A 19310-nucleotide genomic window follows, 5' to 3' on the forward strand; every position below is an offset into this window, starting at 1 on the left:
CTTTTCTGCAAGCACAGCCTCGGAGAAGGGGGTCTCCTTCCTCATCACCAATTGGGTATTCCCAGGGGAAAGTTATATACCAGCTAAACTTGACCATTTTGCCTCCTAGTGGCATGCTTGAACCCACTCTTCCAACTCCTGAGATCTTATTGGGAAGCTCCTGATCACCAGCTTCAGGTTTTTCTCTCTTGAGAGACTGCCTTTCCCCAGTGTTGGCTGCTACCTATTATTATTTTAGAGAGAAAAATACATTCTGACATTCCTGGGGCAGGGTTGGGGTGGGGGGATCCTCTCCTGCCCTGCTCATGACTGCCTAACAATACCAGACCTTGCTCTTGTTCATTGCATTCTAAGTGATGAGTGACTGAACCTAAGTTTTGGTTGCAATGGAAACCCATAATATATCTCACAGTGTAGGGCCCAAGTGGTTAGTTCCTGCTTTTGAAACTAGGAAGTTAATTTCAATCAGACCAGAGAGACTTCTTTATTTCCCTACTGCATTTTAGCATTGAGTGCTGTACATCATAGGCACTCAGTAAACATTTGTTGAGTTGAATGGATGGTTTACGGGAGCTCCTGGAAAGTTCATGACTTCCGCTCCATTCAGTCAGGCGCCTCCATTCCAGATGTTCGGAATTGATTATGTAATCCTCACGATTTGAAAAGCTTCCTCTAATATGATGATACATAGAAGAATACAAACGGTTTGTTTCCCTGGCCTGTCAGAGCACTGCCAGATGTACAAGGCTGCCTTTGTACTCGGGGCTTGGCTGCTGATAAAACAGTCTAAATACTCATAAATTGGATCCTATTGTCATGTAGGAAGAGCTTATAAAAGGGAATAATCGCTATCTAATTGATCCCTTTGTGTTTGCTTCAAGCTATATGCCATTGATATGTGACTGTTAAAGGGTGGTTTTCAAAAAAGGCAAAATCATCACGCTCATACGGACATAGAGTGAACACATGTAGATTTTTTATTTAACTCATCATTAATGAGGGAACAGGTAAAATCTTACAAGGGCAATCCAAGGAATGGACACATTGATAGATCTGAGATATTGACATGCACATGAAAATGGCATCGAAACTAACTGACTTCTTCCACAGCAGGAGAGGGAATCTCAATTGAAGCTTCACCAGACAGAATTTTTTTTTAACATATGTATAGACAAAAATTATTCTATTGGGTACAGTTATCTATAGTTATAAAGCTGTAAAATAGCTTAATCCAATGAATCAGAGAACCTGGAAGAATGAGCTCTAAGCCATGAATCATTTTCTTTTCTTTTCTTTTCTTTTTTTTTTTTTTTTTTTGCTTATTACAAGCTTCCTTGGCAGAGATGACATTTCAAGTCAATGGGGGAAAGGACATTCTATTTAACAAATAGTGTGGAGACTATTGAATTCCCTATGAAAAAATAAAATTATGTTGTGATGGCATACTTTACACAGAATAAATTTCAGGTGGATTAAAAATGAAATATTAAAACAGAAACTTTTAAATCTTTAGAATAATATGCAGAAGAATATCTTTAGGACCTAAAGTAGGGAAGGAAATATGACAGAAAAAAAAATACAAACTGTACCAAGGAAACCGTAGATTTGACTATATTTAAGACTAAAACCTTTTCTTTCATCAAGATACCCCAGATGGCCAGGTGTGGTTGCTCATGCCTGTAATCCCAGCACTTTGGGAGGCCGATGGGCGGGTCACTTGAGGTCAGGAGTTCGAGACCAGCCTGGCCAACATGGTGAAATCCCATCTTACTAAAAATACAAAAATTAGCTGGGTGTGGTGGCTCACACCTGTAGTCCCAGCTACTTGGGGGGGTGAGGCACGATAATTACTTGAACCAGGGAGGCAGAAGTTGCAGTAAGATGAGATAGCACCACTGCACTCCAGCCTAGGTGACAGAGTGAGACTCTGTCTAAAAAAAAAAAAAAAAAAAGATACCTCAGATAAAAAATATTGCATTGCGTTTTTCCAATAAAGGATCTACTTTCAGAATGTATAAAGTGCCCCTGCAAATCAAATCAGAAAAAACACCAACAACACAGCAGAAGGGGGAAGCTATAGGAAGAGACGGAGAGTACAAATTACTCCGCACTGCAGCAGCCCCTTCCCCACCTCTCAGGAGAGCACTTGCATCCCAAACCATTAATAGAAACCTAGTGGGACAACTGTGGCCCCAGAGGTTTATCCAACCCCAAGTTTATCCCCACTCTGGCTCCATGTCCTCCAGAACTCTAGACCAATGTACAGACTTAACAATTGCAATGGCTCTGAAGATTCTTTGTGGAGGTAAATTCTGCTTCCATTATGGAAACCAGGATCTCATCCATCCATCCATTCATTCAATAATTTTTGTTTTTTGAGACAAGATCTCTCTTTGTCATTCTGGCTGGTGTGCAGTGGCATGATCATGGCTCATTGCAGCCTTGACTTCCTAGGCTCAGAGGATCCTCCCACCTCAGCTTCCCAAATAGCTGGGACTACAGGTGTGCACCACATGACCAACTAATTTATAAATTATTTGTAGAGATAGGGTCTCCCCAATGTTGGATAGGGCCTGGTGGGAGGTGATTGGATCATGGGGTCAGTTTCTTATGAATGGTTTAGCATCATCACCTCAGTGCTGTTCTTGTGATGGTGAGTTCTCATGAGACCTGGTTGTTTAAAAGTGTGTAGCCCCTCCCCCTCTTCCTCCTGGTCCAGGCATGTGAAGTGCTCACTCCTCCTTGCCTTCTGCCATGATTGTAAGTCTTCTGAGGCCTCCCTAAAAGCCAAGCAGATGCCAGCAGTATGCTTTTTGTACAGCCTGTGGAATAATGAGCCGACTAAACCTCAATTAAACCTTTCTAAATTACTGTCTCAGGTATTTTTCTTTCTTTCTTTTTTTGAGATGGAGTTTCCCTTTTGTTGTCCAGGCTGGAGTGCAATGGCGTGATCTTGGCTCACTGCAAACTCCGCCACCAGGTTCAAGCGATTCTCCTGCCTCAGCCTCCAAATTAGCTGGGACTACTGGCATGTGCCACCACACCCAGCTAATTTTGTATTTTTAGTAGAGATAGGGTTTCCCCACATTGGTCAGGCTGGTCTCAAACTCCCCATCTCAGGTGGTCTGCCCACCTTGGCCTCCTAAAGTGCTGGGATTAAAGACGTGAGCCACCATGCCCAGCCTCAGGTATTTCTTTGTAGCAATGTGAGAATGAATTAATCCAGGTTCCAATCCTGGATCCACACTGTCATCAATGCTACATGTCCTTATTAGCCCTAGTCTCTTCTTCAGTCTTTTCTTGACTTTTGTGACCTTGACATTTTGAAGGCCATTGGTTAGATACATTGCAGAACTCTTCCTCACAATTAGGTTGAGGTGATGTATTATTGCAGAGGACACCACAGAGGTGACGAGCTCTTCTCGGTGCTCGGTGCTTCAGATCAAGGGTGTGTGATGCCAATGTGTATTCCTGGTGAGGCTGAGCTTCGTCGCTTGGTTAAGGTGGTATCTGCCAGGATCTTCTACTGTAACCTATTTTTCTCTTTTGTGATCACTAAATATTTGAAAGGAAATACTCTGAGATTATGCAAATATCCTCTTTCTGCTTAAGTTTTGCTGTGGGCTGTTTTTCAAACACATCCCTGGTTTGGGCTTCATAAGTCTGATTATTCCTGACAGCCAGTCCTTCTAGGCTACTCAGCTGAGAAAGGGCACTTGCTGCTCCTTCCTTTTGTACCCGCCCACGGGCACAAAGAAGCCATGCTGTTCCTGCCTGGGGCAGCATGTGTGTTCCCAGACCAAACCGATGGTCGGGCTGCTTATTCTTGTGGCCCAATAACGAGATGCAAATGAACTGGGAAAGGAGGAGGTTTATTTCAATAACCAGGCACAGGGGGAAGGCCTGGAAAATATCACTGGACCAACTCAAAGTTACAAAGTTTTCCAGAGCTTATATACCTTCTAAGCTATATGTCTACACGTAAGTGTGCATTCATCTAAAGACATAAGTGATTAACTTCTTTTAATCTATAACTAAGATCTGAATCCTGAAGACCTTCCTCTGGAGCCTCAGTAAATTTACTTAATCTAAATGGGTTCAGGTGCTGGGGTGATTACCCTTATCTTGTGTCCTGATAAGCCATGGAGGTTTGGGGAGTTTCTTCAGACCCCCAATAAAACTTGTTTAATCTTAGGCTGGTGCTGTGGCTCACACCTGTAATCCCAGCACTTTGGAAGGCCAAGGTGGGTGGATTACCTGAGGTCAGGAGTTCGAGACCAGTCTGGCCAACATGGTGAAACCCCATCTCTACTAAAAATACAAAAATTAGGTGGCCTTGGTGGCAGTCGCCTGTAATCCCAGCTACTCAGGATGCTGAGGCAGAAGAATGACTTGAACCTGGGAGGCAGAGGTTGCAGTAAGCCGAGATCACACCATTGCACTCCACCCTGGGCAACAGAGCGGGTCTCCATCTCAAAACCCAAACAAACAACAACAAAAAAACTTGTTTAATCCTAAACGAGTCCTATTAAGAATTCCTTCATTATCTTTTCATGCCTTCAGGCCCAGGAAAGGCCTAGGCAAAACTCCTAGTGGGCTTGTTACATTCCAGCCTTTGTAGAAGTGCACTAGCTCTTTTGGCTTTTAATATTTAACCACTAAGCCAGAGCTGAAACAGTTGTGATGGAGGCCTGCCTGTTCAGCTGTTAGGGAGACCTGGTCTGGCACAGGTGGGTGCCCTCCCCTCTCCAAAGACATGGGAATACTCCGAATGCCTAGAAACAAGACAGCCTGCATGACAAGGAGCTGGGAAGAACTTTCAGATGAAGATGGGCTACGTAAGTTAGTCTTCTGCAACCTGGAGAAGTGAAGACTGGAGGTGGGTATAACAGGGTAAACATGAACTTGTTTTTTCTTTAAATGCTGGTAAACTGGGGCATAGTGTGGAGTAAGGAGAGCTTGAAGCTTGAAGGAACTTATTTTAAATATCAAAGCAAAAAAGCTGGACTCACCAACTTAGGAAAGACACATATGAAATTAGTTACACAAGAAGCTAAACAGGCCAGATGCAGTGGTTCATGCCTGTAATCCCAGCACTTTGGGAAGTTGAGGCAGGAGGATCCTTCGAGCCCAGGAGTTCGAGACTAACCTGAGCAACATAGCCAGACCCTGTCTCTACAAAAAAATAAAAAACATTAGCCAGGCCTGGTGGTGCACACCTGTGGTTCTGGGAGGCTGAGGTGGGAGGATTGCTTGATGCCAGGAGGTGGAGGCTGCAGTGAGCTATTCATCTGACGTATCCTCTGAGGCTATACATAGACATCTGAATGGGACCCAGAGTGGGGTAAGACAGCATCACACAAACATAGTGGCCACACTCTCTGGCAGCAATTGGGGCCAGTATGTATGGTAAACGTGTGTGGCCTGGGAAGTCCAAGGCTCCAGGCTAGCCCAGAAGTCCTCAAGCTTTTGTATGAAGATGATTGGGACTCTGCTAGTCTTCCAGATTTGAAAATCTGTCGTTCACCCTCTTTAACCCCATTAGGGGACGTATCAGAGGCACCAGCCAGTGCCTCCTTGGTCTTTGCCCTGAATGTAGCCTGCCATAGCATTCTCCCGCCCCCCACAACCCCAGCCGCAGGCCCATCCAACCACATTCTGGGGTCCCATTTTTAACCTTTCTTTTTCTTTCTTCTTTCTTTTTCTTCCTTCCTTCCTTCCTTTTTTTTCTTTGAGACTGAGTCTTGCTCTGTCACCTAGGCTGGAGTGCAGTGGCACTCACTGCGACCTCTGCCTCCCAAGTTCAAGCTATTCTCGTGCCTCAGTCTCCCAAGAAGCTGGGATTACAGGTGCACGCCACCATGCCCAGCTAGATTTTTTGTTTGTTTGTTTTTGTTTTAGTAGACACAGGGTTTCACCATGTTGGTCAGCCTGGTCTCGATCTCCTGACCTCAAGTGATCTGCCCACCTCAGTCTCCCAAAGTGCTGGGATTACAGGCAGGATTCACCACACCCAGCCTAATCTTTCTAGGCCTGAATTCAATCACCAGTTCTCCCAGGAAGAAATATTATCTCAAGATTGAGTTCAGTCTAGAATCTGGTTCCTGTTACCAGCTCCTAATTATCCCCAAACTCTTTGGGTTTTAGGCACTTTGACCACCAGAATCTCGTGGTCCATCCCAACTCTGCTCTGACCCCCTGTGGTTACACTGCCAACCAAAATTAAGTCTGTTGAGGCAGAAATAGTTTGATAAAGGTTTACTGGAGGCTAAATGTGAGGCTCAACCAGGGAAGACACACCAACAGATCTGGACACAGTGCAGAGTTTGTTACAAGTTGAAATGCTGGTCGGGTGCAGTGGCTCATGCTTTATAACCCAGCACTTTGGGAGGCGGAGGCAGCCAGATCACTTGAGGTCAGGAGTTCCAGACAAGCCTGACCAACATGGTGAAACCCTGTTTCTACTAAAAAAAATACACACAAAAAAAAACTAGCTAGGCATGGTGGTGTGTAGCTGTAATCCCAGCTACTTGGAAGGCTGAGGCAGAAGAACCACTTGTACCCAGGGAAGTGGAGGTTGCAATGAGCCGAGATCATGCCACTGCACTCCAGCCTGGGCGACAGAGTAAGACTCTGTCTAGAAAAACAAAACAAAATAAAAACAAATCCAAGTTGAAATGCTTTTACAAAATGCTTTTATAAGAAAGTTTAGAAGAAAGGAAAGGAACCCTCAGATATGAGTTGTCTTTTTTCATTTTTCTTTTTTTTTTTTTGTCTTTTTTGAGACAGAGTCTTACTTTGATTCCCAGGCTGGAGTGCAGTGGTGCGATCTCAGCTCACTGCAACCTCCACCTCCTGGGTTCAAGCAATTCTCCTGTCTCAGCCTCCTGAGTAGCTGGGATTACAGGTGTGCATCACCATGCCCGGCTAATTTTTGTATTTTCAGTAGAAGTGGAGTTTCACCATGTTGGCCAGGCTGGTCTCAAACTCCTGACCTTAAATGATCCACCCATGTTGGCCTCCCAAAGTGCTGAGATTACAGGCATGCGCCGTGTCCGGCTTCTGAGTTCTTTTTTCATTGGAGGGTACAATCGTTGGCTACAGATCACAATGCACAGCTAAAATGTTCTATGTGCAAGACAATCAGTAAAACTTTGTGATTCTGAAACAAATCAGTGTCATTTTTAGTGTCAGCAGGTTAGTATGTCTTAAGGAGCTCATGATAAAATTTCAGGGACTCACCGTCACTTTCTTTACTCAGGGACAGACTGTAAGCCATGAATTGTAAGACCTTCCCTGGATGTTTCATTGGGAAGCCTGTCAAATGTGACCTGTAGGTTATCAGCCTCAAACCTGAAAAGTTATTTCTAGACCTGATTCCCTACTTGTTAGCCTTCTTGTCGCCATGGAGACCGTAGGTTCTGTTAAATTAAACTAAATTTGGCCTAAGAATGCTTCCATACCTGAGTCGTTATGGAAGGAACTGCAACCTAACTTTTTAAAATGTATTTTTTGTAGAGAAGAGGGGTCTCCCTATATTGCCCAGGCTAGTCTTGAACTCCTAGCCTCAAGCAAGCCTCCTGCCTCAGCCTCCCAACGTAATAAGAATATAGAAGCCAGCCACTAAGTCAGACCCTGCAACCTAACTTAGTAGTAAAGTAACTGAAAGCCTAACACAGGAATATACATCAGTAACAAATAGCCCAGTCTCAACCAATCACAGCCTCTGAGCTCCAGTCAATCACCAACAGCCAACTGATCAGACCATGTTCGATTGAGGCAAACCTGAAGCTGTAACTGATCAATCTGTTTCTGTTCCTCTCTTCCATTTTCCTTCTATATATGCTGCCTGCCCACCTTGTGGAATGGAGTTCTCTGAACCTCTGCTGGCTCTGAGGGCTGCCTGACTCTTGAGCCCTTCTTTGCTCAGTTAAACTCTATTAAATTTAATTTGTCTCAAGTTTTTATTTTAATAACTCATTGGTTTTTGTTTTTGTCCTACCTCATAGGCTACATCATTGATGTCAGTCATCACTGAAACATAGTCACAAAGAGCTAGAAGGCAGGTAGGGAGGGGAGAAGTGAACACACGAGGACTCCCTGACCAACATGGTGAAAACCCCTGTGTGTCCACAGAGGCTCTGAAGTTGTCTCTGAGAGCTCAGGTTTGTGTCTGTCTCTTTAGTCTTCCCAACAATTCTGTAAGTTATTCACTGCACTGATGTGACTCCCTTTCTGCTTACAACAATCACAGGGACTCTTTTTTTCTGCAACCGAACCCTGACAAATACAAGTGAAAGAGAGAAGTGACAAAAATGTAAACACTCATAGATAAAAAGGCATTTTAAAAATTGTGACTAAAATACATGATACTATGCTGATACATTTGAAAAAAATAGATACATCTGATAGTTTCTCAGAATGTGTAAGTTTTCCAAACTTACAAAAAAGCCAAGCCCAGTTGTTCGTGTACTCTCAACTACTCAGGAGGTCAAGGTGAGAGGATCACTTGAGTCCAGAAGTTGTAGGCTGCATCACTGCACTCCAGCCTGGGCCACACAGTAAGGCTGTCTTTAAAAACAACAACAACAAATTTACAAAAAAAAAAAAAAAAGAGAGAGACAAATAAAAATGAAAAAAAGAGAAAACCATCAAATAATTATCTTCTGGATATATACTAGGTCCAGGTGATTTTACAAGAACATGATTTTTAAAATGGGATATTTTATTTAACATTACTGATGTACTTTTCATTAAAAATAACTCTCACTTTCTCTTAGTTGCCAGCAGCTCATTGTTCTTAACTAAGACATTCACTGCTTTGAGAACGTGGCAAGTTCAAGAACAAAATGTTGCTAAACTTTAGGTTTCAAAGCAGGTTTTACCTTATGGGAGAGAGAAAGCCTGAATGCCAAAAACACTTGATTTTCAAGAGTTAGGCATCTGAGAAAGAAGCTATTTTTATTTTATTTTGTATTCCAAAAAACTTGACTTTGCAATTAAAGGCTATAAAGCCCCTGAGAACACAGAGTGTATGATCATATAACAAAAGGACAGTTTTGCTGACGTAGAGCGACATCAGACAGAAAGTCTCTGGGTCTCAGCACCCTGACTCTCTCCTGGCGGACACTAAAGAGCAGGATGAGAAAAACCCAGATCGTTTTAGTGCATCCCAGAGCAGAGCCATAGGCTGGTTTCCATAGCCCAGCAAGCCTCGGAGGACACAGAACAAGGGTGGTAAAAGCAAAATGGTTCAGTGGACCACCTGGCTGGATGGAAGCCTCATTTGCTCCCATGCACCCCTGGGCGGGTGAGGGAAAGCAGCCAAGCACTAGTGGTCACAGAAGTGGTGAGTAGGGAGGTGGGCAAATCTGAAGAGTCCTGTCATCAAGACAAATGTATGCAGTGCTCCTGGGCCCATTGCCCACTAGAGGCTACAGCAGGGCTGGGCACATCTGCTTCAGTGCCAGCATATGACAACAGGAGCCAAAAGACATGATGCCAGGACCAGATAACCTACCCCATGCTAGAAAGATGTGGAAGCCTCCTGAAATTAAGATCACCATCGGAAAGAAGAGGGGAAACGGAGACAACTGACTTCAGTTTATACTCTGAATTGATACACATCAATACGAAAGTGGCTAAGATTTAGAAAAGTAAGTTTTCTCATCAGCAGAAGTAGGCTGTGCCGAACTATCTGTTGCAGAGAAATGAAGACACATATTTATATCTTTGATCCTGTGTAAAATTCATACCTGCTATAAAAATGAAATAGGTAAGTATATTTCCCTTGCTACCAAATATAATTTCACATTAGAGAAAAGTACAGGAAGTTTCCCAGTACAATTTACAAAGCTAGCACAAGTGTAATACCAAAACTTAACAAAGTGAAAAAAAGAGGAATTACCAACTGCATTAGTCCATTTTCATGCTGCTGATAAAGACACACTCGAGACTGAGCAATTTACAGAAGAAAGAGATTTAATTGGACATACGGTTCATGTAGCTGGAGAAGCCTCACAATCATGGTGAAAGGCAAGGAGGAGCAAGTCACGTCCTGTGTGGACGGTGGCAGGCAAAAAATGAGAGAGCTTGTGCAGGGAAACTCCTATTTTTTTTTAAATTTAATTTAATTTACTTATTTGAGACGGAATTTTGATCTTGTTGATCAGGCTGGAGTACAATAGCGTGATCTCGGCTCACGGCAACCTCCACCTCCTGAGTTCAAGCCATTCTCCTGCCTCCGCCTCCCAAGTAGCTGGGATTACAGGCATGTGCCCCTATGTCCGGCTAATTTTGTATTTTTAGTAGAGATGGGGTTTTTCCATGTTTGTCAGGCTGGTCTCGAACTCCTAACCTCAGGTGATCTGCCGGCCTCGGCCTCCCAAAGTACTGGGACTACAGGCGTGAGCCACCACGCCCAGTCCCCTATCTTTTTTTTAAAACCAGCAGATCTCATGTGAGACTCGTTCATTATCACGAGAACAGCACAGGAAGTACCATCCCCCATAATTCAGTCGCCTCCCACCGGGTTCCTGCCACAACATGTGGGAATTGTAAGAGTTAAAATTCAAGATGAGATTTGGGTGAGGACACAGCCAAACCAGATCACCAACCATTCTTATGAATACAAAAGCATTCCAACATTCATTCCTAATAGTAAAAACACATCTGAATAGAGCTCAGAAGTAAGCAGACCATATTCTGTGGGGCAAAGGTGTTCCATGCAGCACTCAGAAAAATATACAGCAATAATCCTGTTTTCTGCAAAAAATAGGACTATTTATTGTCCTATTGGGAAATCAGCTTTCTGTCCTGCTCAGTGGCATTTTCAGCACTCCTGCTAGAAAAAACCAGTGCCATTGTGATGCTATCTCTGATTGTCCCCAGCCCAGCAAACCCTCGGGGGACTCACATGAAGCCTCCAAGGCACCATACAATCGAGTATGGTCAGTGGAGATCTGTTAGTTGGTTGTCAGTGAGCAATACCTTTATTTTATGAGTTCCTGTAGCAGCTTAAGAATTATACATGTATTTGAAATACTGAAACTAAGCTACACTACCAGTAATTAATTTATTTTAATTAATTAATTAATTAATTTTTCGAGATGGAGTCTCGCTCTGTCACCCAGGCTGGAGTGCAATGGCGTGATCTTGGCTCACTGCAACCTCCACCTCCTGGGTTCAAGCGATTCTCCTGCCTCAGCCTCCTGAGTAACCGGGATTACAGGCGCCCACAACCACACCTGGCTAAATTTTGTACTTTTAGTAGTGACAGAGTTTCACCATGTTGGCTAAGCTGGTCTAGAACCCCTGACCTCAGGTGATCTGCTCACCTCAGCCTCCCAAAGTTCTGGGATTACAGGTGTGAGCCACCGCACCTGGCCTAGTAATTAGCTTTAGAATCTGGTTTCTAGACTGAATTTGAATCCATATTTATTGTATTTCATATCTTGGAAATTAGAGACTTGCTATAGACTAATTCATAATATTTGTCAACATCATAGCTGACTTTAAAAATAATTGTAATACAGGCTAGGTGCAGTGGCTCATGCCTGTGATCCCAGCACTTTAGGAGGCTGAGGCAGGTGGATCACACAGTCAAGAGATCAAGACCATCCTGGCGAACATGGTAAAACTCTGTCTCTACCAAAAATACAAAAATTAGCTGGGCATGGTGGTGCATGCTTATAGTTCCAGCTACTTGGGAGGTTGAGGCAGGAGAATCACTTAAACCCAGGAGGCAGAGGTTGTAGTGAGCCAAGTTCAAGCTACTGCACTCCAGCCTGGCGATTGGGAAAAAAAAAAATTGTAATACGATTAAGCTATTTGACTTTAAAAAAAAAAATCTAAGCGGAAGGACATCTTTTGTTCATAGACTGGGAAGCCTTAATGTTGCTAAGATGTCACTACTACCCAAAGCAATTTAATGATTTAATGCAATCCCTATCAAAATCCCAATGATACTTCTTTGCAGAAATAGAAAAAAATTCTAAAATTCATATGGAATCTCAAGGGACCCCTGAATAGCCACAACAATCTTGAAAAACCAGAACAAAGTTAGAAGATTCATGCTTCCTGATGTCAAAATGTACTAAAAAGCAACAGTAAACAGTGTGTCACTGACATAAAGACAGAATATCAATCAGTGAAATAGAATAAAAAGCCCAGAAATAAACCCTTGCACATATGGTCAAACAATTTTGACAAGGTTGCCAAGACCAGCCAATAAGGAAAGGATAGTCTTTTCAACAAATGGTACTAGAAAAACTGGATATCTACATTAAAAAGGATGAAATTTGACTTTTGCCTTTTTACCACATATAAAATTAACTCAAAATGGAATAAAGTTCTAACTGTAAGAGTTAAAACTATAAAGCTCTTAGAAGAAAACATAGAGGCAAAGCTTTATGGCACTGGATTTGGCAATGATTTATTGGATATGACATCAAAAAGACAGACAACAATAAAAATAAACAAACTGGACAGCATGAAAATTAGAAACTTCTGCACATCAAAGAACACTAGCAGTAGAGTAAAAAGGCAAGTCACAGAATAGGAGAAAATATGTGTAAATCACGTACCTAATAATGAATTAATACTCAGAATATATAGAAAATTTATAAAATTCAGCCAGGCACAGTGGCTCATGCCTATAATCCCAGTACTCTGGGATTCAAGAACAGCCTGGCCAACATAGTGAAACCCCCATCTTTACTGAAAAAAAAAAAAAAAAAAAACTCACAAAAATTAGCCTGATGTGGTGGTGGGTGCCTGTCATCCCAGCTACTTGGGAGGCTGAGGATTGCTTGAACTCAGGAGGCAGAGGTTGCACTGAGCCAAGATGGCACCACTGCACTCCAGCCTGGGCGACAGAGTGAAACTCTGTCTCAAAAAAAAAAAAAAGAAAGAAAGAAAGAAAGAAAGAAAGAAAAAGAAAACTTATGAAACTCAATAACAAAAAAACCAAACAACTCAATTTAAAAAATGGGTGAAGGACTTGAATAGATATTTTTTCCAAAGACATACAAATGACCAATAAGTACCCGAAAAAATGCTCACATCAGGCTGCTGTGGCGGTTCATGCCTGGAATCCCAGCACTTTGGGAAGCCGGGATGGCAGGATTGAGCCCAGGAGTTCAAGACTAGCCTAAGCAACATAACAAAACCTTATCTCCATGAAAGGAACAAACAAAAAGGGAAAATAATAATAATGTAAGGTCACAGCTATCCTCAGGAGGCTAAGGCAGGAGGATTGCTTGAGGCCAGGAGTTCCAGGCTGCAGTGAGGCCTGTCTCTAAAAAAATTTTATTTTTATTAATTTATTTATTTTGTAGAGTTAGGATCTCGCCCTGTTGCCCAGGCTGGTCTTGAGTTCCTGGGCTCAAGTGATCCTCCTGCCTCAGTCTCCCAAAGTGCTGAGATTATAAGTAGGAGCCACTATGTATGACCACATAAACAATTAAAAAAAACATCAGTGTCATACTCTATGTTCTCATTTACTCTCCTTCTTTTCACACACACTCTGCAGATGGTTGTGGCCAAACTGTGATGGTTTTTATCTCCATTCGACTCCTCAATGTTGCATGGTTTGATTTGTAATTTTCTACATTCTCAACAGTAATCATTACAAACCTTCTGCACCCTTGATAAACCCCCCTATCTGTGTTTCTGGGTCCTTTCTATTTTGTAGAGAAAAATAGAAGTCATGAGACAAAAACTACCTGAATTCCTCCACCTCTCTCCCAACATGAGGGAAGGCCATTTCTCCTTGAGTCAAAGGCTGACTTTTCTTCCTGTGCTTCAGTCCTCTCATTCCCACCTGCACTTAGCCCATATTACTTCTCTCTTTCCCTTTTTTCTTTTTCTGTATCTTTTTTTTTTAAGAGACAAGGTCTCATTCTGTCGCCAGGCTGCAGTGCAGTGGCATGATCATGGCTCACTGCAGCCTTGAACTACTGGGCTCAAGCAATTCTCCTACCTCAGCCTCCCAAGTAGCTGCAGCTACCGGCACAAGCCATACTGCCCATTTTTTTTTTTTTTTTTTTTTTTAAGTAGAGATGAGGTCTTGGTATGTTGCCCAGGCTGGTCTCGAACTCCTGGGCTCAAGTGATCCTCACATCTCGACCTCCCAAAGTGCTGGGATGACACATGTGAGCCACAACACCTGGCCCTCTCTCTCTCCTTTCCTTCACAGCCTACTTCTTGGAAGAGCAAACTACACTCACTGCCTCCACTTCTACGAATTGACTTCCACAGCTCCACTGCTTCTGAAAGGTCAAGGCCAAGGCTCCCTTGTTCATTGGCAACTCAATCTGAAGGAAACGTTGCACTGCCCATTGCTCAACTTCTCTGCAGCATCTGACACCTGACTGTTCTCCCTTGAAACGCTCACCTCCTTCAGTGTACCTGGGCCTTTCTGGTTTTCCTTCCACCTCCCTGGCCAGTCCATACTTATAATGTCACTTTCCCTCAGGTTTTACCCACTGGATTCTTGTTTTCTTACTTTCTGCAGAATAACCTTCGCTCTTCTCCTGCTTCAGCTATCCCCTGGCTGGCCATGATTTACACATCCCTATCAAAGTCAGAATCCCGGTATCCAGCTGCCTCCTGGACATTTCCACTTGGATGCATCTCAGGCCCCTTGCGCTTGAACTTGTATAAAGTAATTGGCCTCATCTCCTTCTGCAAATCTGCTCTTCCTCTGTGTTCTCAGTTTCAGTGGACCACCCTCCACCCAGGACGCCAGCCCAGATGGTGGGTGTCAGCCACGATGCCCTCTCTCCCTCTTCACCACATTCTATCAAAGGCCACTTCCTGTTGTGAGTAGAGCCTAGATGTTCCAAACCAACTCCTCCACTAGGCACAGCACTTAGGGTTCATGACACATTTAGGGGCCCACGATAAAGTTTTCATTTCTTTTAAAATTAGAAGAATAAAATTAACCTAACCTGGCCTGAAGTATATTCATTTTTATACCAGTGCAGTCATCACGTGTGATTTTGAATATTGTTTAATGGAGGAAGTGGTCCACAAAGTCAAAAGTGCCCAGAGCCCACCAAAGTCAGTGCATGGCCCTGCTAAGGTTTCTTGAATCTGGTACATGGCTTCATGTCCGCGCCACCACCGTCGGCCTTCCCCGGGGCACTGGGTGCCACCACACACCCTCCCTTCCTGCCATGCCTCCGGTCTCGCCCACTTCCACACCGCTTTCTGCCCTGCAACCAGAGACATCTTCCCGAGCTGCTTATGCACGCCCCTGGCATAAAAGCCTTTTGCTCAGTGGGCGCTCGGAGGGGACTGTGAAGACGAGGAGGATTGGACCCTACCCCCAGCGTTTCTGACTCAGTAGATCTGAAGTGGAGCCTGACGGCTTGCTATCCTGGCCTGCTCCTCCAGCCGCTCACCATGCCTTGAGAACCTCCTGCCCTAGCAGTTCCCCAGTGCCCTCAGGATGAAGCCCACACTTCCTCACAAGGTCCTTCCGGATATGGCCTCCTTTCTCCTTCTCAGCCTCGTCCCTCCTCCTGCCTTTCTGAATATGCCATCCTGCCATTCGCAGGATGATTGCCATTTCCCAGGAAGGCATGCTCTCCACCATGAGCCTGCACCTTTGCACAAGCATAGCCTCCCTTGCCGGGGCCTTCTCCAGCCTTGGCTCCCTTTCCTGACCTGGTTGGCTCTTTTCAACCTTCCTGTCTGTTCTCCGAAGTCTCTTGTTCAGGAAAGTCGACTTGGTCCTTCACCTGCCCCCAAGTCAGTGCCCCTTCTAGGGGCTCCAACCCCACCCTGTTCTCACCTCTCCTGGCTTTTATCTCCCTGAACTCTAACCCCCTGTTTATTTTTGTTTCTTACATTTATTTATTTATTTAGAGACAGGGTCTTGCTCCCTTACTCAAGCTGGAGTGCAGTGGCCTGATCAGAGATCATTGCAAACTTAACTTCTTGGGCTCAAGCACTCCTCCCCTCTCAGCCTCCCAAGTAGCTGGGGCCACAGGTGTGTGCCACCATGCAGGACTAAATTTTTTAATTTTTGTAGAGATGGGGGTCTCCTGGGCTATGTTTCCCAGGCTGCTCTCGAACTCCTGACCTCAAGCAATCTTCCCACCTTGACCTCCCAAAGCACTGAGATTATAGGCGTGAGCTGCCACACCCGTTCCTGCTCTCTCCCGTGCTAAACATGAGAGACACTGGAGGGCAAGCAACAGGTCTCATTCCCAGCTGTATCTGCAGTGCCCAGCCTGGGCCTGGCGCTTCCTCAGTGATGAAACGATCACTGAATGAATGGAGAAATGGGTGACGGGAGGGAGGCCTCTCTCTTTCATTATATAATGGAAATCCCCCTCCCTGCTGAGGCAAAGATGGAAACGTCACAGGCAGAGGCTGCTTGGAAAACAAAAGGAAGAGGCGAAGTCTGCAGGAGGGGGGTAGAACAGAGGTACCTTCCTTCCCTGAGGCTTCCTCTATCCCTCAACAGACCAGAGCAGCAGTCTGCCCTGTGGGCATCTTCTCAGCCATCTCAGCCCACTACCCTCGTCACCCCTCCCACACTCCACCATTTGGGTCAGATGAGACCCACCCCAGGCACCAGCCCTTCCAGGGAGTCACCTGACCACTTCTGGGGCTCCCAGCCAGCTCTGCTGGGAGCCATGTGATCACTTAGGTATGCACGGCCAGCTCCCCAAGGGATGCTCTAGGGGTGACCTTGCCGTCCAGAGCGGCACAGCTCCCTCCCTCCCTCTGAGTGTGCTGATGTGTGGTTGGGCTGATTCCTGGGTCTAGGATTGGGGCACAGAGGGAGGAAGGCCGGGAGGAAAGGGCAGGGGAGTCTGGCTTGTTCTCTGCAGACATCTGGCCCGATTTCCAAGCCCGGGTTATGTAACACCTGAGGAGAACTGGGCTCTCATCACCCACACCTTTTCCCTTTCTGTGGAGCATTTCACAACTGCAGCTGCTTCTCGGAGGTCTATTTTGGGAGCTGTTTTCATTTGACCTATATTAAGCACAGTCACAAGGCAGAGGCAAGGTGCGGGGTGCAGGGTGGCCTGCCGGCTCTTTGTGCCGTTTTTAGTGTCTCGGGTGAGACAACCAGACAAGCTGGGGGCCCACAGCTCTCACTCCAGTGCAGGCCAGGCCTCTGCCCCATTTCACAATTCTAATTTTCCTCCCCCTAAGGCCCAGCTAAAAGATAATAGACCTTAGTCACTGCTACATTGGTCAGGGAGAAATTCAATTTCCCTGAAGACCTAGAAGCCATAAGGCCAGGCCAGGTTGCATCCTGGGCCTCTGAAGTGTGGTTTGTAGAGAGTTTAATTGGCCATCAAGCCCCTCCACTGGGAATTCCCTTTCCTGAGTTAATAATTAAATCACATGACCAGTAGGGGGAGAGAAAGGGCTGCTGGGAGCTGCATGGCCCAGGTACTGTGCTCAGGTAGGTACTGTGCACAAGCAGGTACTGTGCACAAGCAGGTACTACTCAGAGTTCCTGCTACATGAAATTTAAGGACCTGTGCATAAAATGACAAGTGAAATGACTCACCCACTAAGTGCCCCAATTGCCCCTCTTCATCTGGGGCTATCTCCTGGATCAATGTTTTGTCCCTTGAGACTCTGTCATCTCCCTAGACATCTCTTTCCAGGGCCTAAACATCTCCCCACATACTGCTGACCCCAAAACCTACATCGTTGGCCCCTCCTCTCTCCCAAGAGAGTACCAAGTCCACATCTCCAGTTGTCTCCCTGGCACACCACATGTAAAAGGCTCAAAGTGGAACTGCATGCTTCCTCCCCACCCATGCCAGCCCTCTCCCCTTTGATGCTGCAGCTGGCAGGGCCCTTTCATCTTCCCCACCCTGTTTCTACCTTAGAAGCAGCAGAACGGGGTCTCCTCTAGGTAGCTGGGGAGATCCTGAAGTTGCATTTCCTTGGAACCCCCAGAAAAGACTGCAGGCTGTGGGATAGGCTTTGGTGGGAGTTCGTCACGCATACCAAAATGGTTCCATGACTCCCACCAGAGCTGGCTAGAGGCACCACAGGAAGTGGAGAGGTGAGTCCCTTGGGAGTTGGTGCATGAGGTGTGTTTCATGTGACCCAACGGCTGGAGGCCTGAGGTGGCTGGGAGGGCCAGGGGACGTAAACTAAAATGCAGAAGTGAGAGGAGATAAAAAGCACTAGAAAGGGCTAGAATGGCCAGGCATGGTGGCTCACGCCTGTAATCTCAGAACCTCGGTAGGCTGAGGCAGGGGGATTGCCTAAGGTCAGGAGTTTGAGACCAGCCTGGTCAACGTGGTGAAACACTGTCTCTACTAAAAATACCAAAATTAGCTGGGCGTGGTGGCACGCACCTGTAGTCCCAGCTACTCGGGAGGCTGAGGCAGGAGAATTGCTTGAACCCGGGAGGCAGAGGTTGCAGTGAGCCAAGATTGCGCCACTGCACTCCAGCCTGGGCAACAGAGCAAGACTCAGTCTCAAAAACAAAAACAAACAAACAAAAAAGTAAGTGCTAGAACTAGGTTTGACCTCGAGGGTGTCAAACCTGACAGATGGGTAGAAATTTCTAGGTACACAGCCCCCAGGTAAGATCAGAAACACACCTCACACGGGATATGTGTGATACCTGGAGAACGCAACCATCTTGTAGGAGCAAAAGGTGGGATAGGCAAGAAAGATGGAACCAATCAGAGGGGGCTGAATTCAAACCTGTCTTTCCAGCTGGGTGGCCCCTTCCCTCCTGTCTCTTCCCAGCTCTCTCTCTAAAGACCACTGGGGACTCCAGGGGAAGAAGGGCAAGGCGCAAAGCTGTAAAGTCCTTTCTTTAGGCCAAGATTATGAGACTACCTCAGTCAGAGGGCTAAGGCCAGCCAGTGGATCTCACAGTCTGAAAGCAGGCTGTCTTCCAGGACATTCTACTGCAAAGAGAGATTCCCAGACAAGAAATATTTCTGCTTGGGAGGTGGGGAAGACGGGACAAAAACAGCTACAGAAAGAACCCTGGAAGCAGAGCCAAGCAAGGCACTGGAGGGATTCAGGAAGAAAAATCCACTTCGGTCATCAAGGAATAAAAAGGCAGTATCATTTTCTACCCAATGAACTGCCAAAAAAGAAAAATAAAAGGGAGTAATCCCAATATTGGGAATATCTCCATTTTCAGTTGGGGTAAATGTCAGAAGCACTGTTTCTGTTGACATAGCATAATCCATGAACTTTTTTTTTTTTTTGATACAGTCTCATTCTGTCACCCAGGCTGGACTGCAGTGGTGCGATCTTGGCTCACTGTAACCTCCACCTCCCTAGTTCAAGCGATTCTTGTG

The 19310-nt window shown here is 45.3% G+C and overlaps 1 long non-coding RNA gene across 4 annotated transcripts in view; it reads right to left on the reverse strand.

The window, feature by feature from the left end:
- Positions 1 to 954: 954 nt before the first annotated feature.
- Positions 955 to 19310, reverse strand: part of LOC105705404 (uncharacterized) — a 42937-nt gene continuing 24581 nt past the window's right edge. The window contains exons 5-6 of one of the 4 annotated variants that reach the window (XR_010339592.1): positions 8445 to 8571; positions 955 to 3555 (exon numbers count right to left, since the gene is read on the reverse strand). This is a non-coding gene — a long non-coding RNA (uncharacterized LOC105705404). Of the gene's footprint in view, positions 3556 to 6774; positions 8572 to 19310 lie in introns of those variants that run through there. The other 3 variants (XR_001104666.2, XR_010339593.1, XR_010339591.1) reach the window with 3 other exon arrangements.

This window comes from Aotus nancymaae, unplaced genomic scaffold (assembly GCF_030222135.1).
Source record: "Aotus nancymaae isolate 86718 unplaced genomic scaffold, 86718_ANA_hifiasm-v0.15.2.pri h1tg000079l, whole genome shotgun sequence".
NCBI lineage: Eukaryota > Metazoa > Chordata > Mammalia > Primates > Aotidae > Aotus > Aotus nancymaae.